The following is a 2,583-nucleotide window of genomic DNA, read 5'->3' as shown; positions in this document are numbered from 1 at the left end:
GCCTCTGCAGCCTGCCTGGCTTGCCCAGCACAGATCTGGGGGCACACGCCCCCCACCCTCCATGCCCTCCTGGATGAGTGGCAGCAGCAGTGGTGGAGCTGCCCCTCCCTCCTGTGCCCCCTGAACGAGCCACAGCTCTGTCCTGTGCCTGCCCTGCCATGGCTGGGCAGCACCAACCCCAGCCCCACTCTCTCCCTCACCGTGGGGGGCGTTGATCTGCCCCCCCCATGCCCCTTCCCTCCCCCCTTTCCTTTTACCACAACAGACTTTCCAGCTGCATGCAGCTGTATTGGAAATCAGATCAGTATCGGCCAATATGCCTCCTTAAAAATTGGCTATCAGTATTGGCCCCCAAAATCTCTATTGGTGCACCCCTAGAAAAAGATAATAATCCAAGTCCCTCTGTGTTTGTTTAGATGGCCTTGACGGTTCATTGGTGAATCAGTCATTAATACTTTTGTAGACAAAGTACTCTGGGTAAATGTGATTTCTTTTATTAGACTAACTAAATAGTTGGAAAAATTGTTCTTTGCAAGCTTTTGGGCATTAACAGCATAGGGAGAATCTGCTCCTGTTGTTTTGTGTTCTCCTGGATGGAATAGAAGCCAATGTGCAAAATGCAGGTCTGTGAAAATGCAAGTAATTTATTTTGCAAATAATTAAATGCAAATAATTGTTTTTTTATTAATACTTTAGCAGTCTCAGAGAATGCACTGTATGGATAAGTAAATTCTCAGCAGCCAAAATACATGGGTTTGTGCACATCACTTTCCTTTCTCTGGGTATTATTCTTTATAATTCAGCAGCTGCCTACAGTGCATTTAAGGGTCATAATTAGCATGGCAGCAAATAAGTCCTTTGCTGGATCCAGTCCTCACGAGCTTTTGTTTCTAGTCATTTCCAAACACATATGAAGACATACGTCATATACCGAGCAGTTGAAGCACCTGTTATGAACACTGGCCAAAGTGTATTTGCCAGAGTACAGGTACAAAAGACAGAACATACTTGACCAAAAGACCTAAGTCCAAGCAAGACAAACACAGATCCTGGATGGGAGGCTCATGAATGCTCTGAGGAAGGAATCATTCAAGTGGTTTATATTTAGTCTATTCATCTCAGTATCAGTGATCAATTTGGTAGCTGAGTAGCTTTCTAAAAAGAGAATAAATAAATGACAATGGTATCAGTAATTATCCTAAAAATACTTAGATAGCAATCAATATCTTCAAAGCATTTTACAAACGTTAACTAATTAATCCTCTAAGCATCCCTTTATGCCAGAGACCCTGACATCCTAATTTTTAATTTGACCAAGTAGTTTATTGCTAAGACAAATGGCTTTAGAGGCTGAGTGCTGGTAGTGTCAGGTGCAATTTATTAATGTTGTGTAAATGTGTCAAGCTGAAGAGAACAGGGAGTCCATAACAGCAAGAACACCAGAAAGATTGGGAGAATCATCATCAGTGTCTGAGATAGCAAGAACCAGCTTAGGCATCTTGCCTGTTTCTCACGATATCTGTAGTGCTTGGGCCATGATATTACTTGCACCCCCTTCAGCCACCTCTTTTGCCTCAGCCACAGCTGTGGAATTTATATTGCCTATTCTTTTCTGATAACAGATTTATCTTCCCTCTGCCAAAATCAGAGGTCCTGCAGATAACACTTCTCCCTAAACAGAAGGGTCTCAATTTAAAACAAGATGCCAGTGGTGAAAAAAGTATATTCCCTTTTAAGAACTGATCTGGATGGATTTCAGGTTTTTAGAAACCAGTTAGAGACTTCTGTGCAGGGGAAATTTTCAGCCCAGTAATAAGTGATTTAAATTGAATTGCTCTCTCATTTCTTTTTCTTTTAAATATGGCCGGATTTCTGAACACAGCAGGAAGGACACAGCCTCCATGACTTGATTTGGCTGCAGGAATCAGGCATCAGATTTATTGGCAGACTGATAGTGCACCCACTCCCTTGTCTGCAAATGTTAAACTTACTTGCTATACGTTGATGGATCTGCTGGGAGCCTAGTCAGAGATTCTCAGCTCGTGCTAATTGCATGTGTTGTTCTTAATTCTGTTTCCAGTAAAAAAAAGCCTCAGGATCTTATCTAGGGCTGGGAACCTGGCACAGAATTCAAGAGATATATGGTAACAGAAACTTGTATATAGGGTATAATATGTGGAACCATGAAAATGCCACAACTTGGTTCACAACCAACTCTAGGGTTGTGCCACCCCAATGTTTTTTTGTGCACGTTTTATCAAGTTCAGACTGGTGTGGATTGTTTGTGTGGGCTGGCATTCACACCACTGAACCTTGCTCGGGGCTAGGGACATACATTCAAAAAGCCAGAGCCTTAATTGATTCAATCTTTGCAGGTTAGTCTAACCTGCCTAGGCTGAACTGATTTGCAACAGCATGGACATTCCTTGTGAACTGAGGAAATGTCTGCAGTTGCTCTGGCCAGGAGCCAGGGGTGTGCTCTCAGCTGCAGGGAAGTTGTGCTGGGGGGGCTGGCCATGCCTCTGCCATTGGAGCAGCCAGCATGGAGTAGCGCGGGTCCATGCTGGGGGGGGGGGGGGGGGG

At 43.9% G+C, this 2,583-nt stretch overlaps 1 long non-coding RNA gene across 3 annotated transcripts in view; it reads right to left on the bottom strand.

Moving 5' to 3' along the window:
- LOC109289526 overlaps positions 1 to 2,583 on the bottom strand; it is a 23,283-nt gene that overhangs the window by 12,715 nt on the left and 7,985 nt on the right. Inside the window, exons 3-4 of one of the 3 annotated variants that reach the window (XR_002095394.1) lie at positions 1,992 to 2,118; positions 359 to 1,155 (exon numbers count right to left, since the gene is read on the bottom strand). The exons of 1 other annotated variant lie outside the window; for it this stretch is intronic. This is a non-coding gene — a long non-coding RNA (uncharacterized LOC109289526). Of the gene's footprint in view, positions 1 to 358; positions 1,156 to 1,991; positions 2,119 to 2,583 lie in introns of those variants that run through there. One more of the 3 variants, XR_002095395.1, reaches the window with a different exon arrangement.

Source organism: Gavialis gangeticus, unplaced genomic scaffold, assembly GCF_001723915.1.
Source record: "Gavialis gangeticus isolate Ggan-Ray unplaced genomic scaffold, GavGan_comp1, whole genome shotgun sequence".
NCBI lineage: Eukaryota > Metazoa > Chordata > Crocodylia > Gavialidae > Gavialis > Gavialis gangeticus.
The sequence above is the reverse complement of the archived record's forward strand: the minus strand, read 5'-3'. Positions and strand labels throughout refer to the sequence as shown.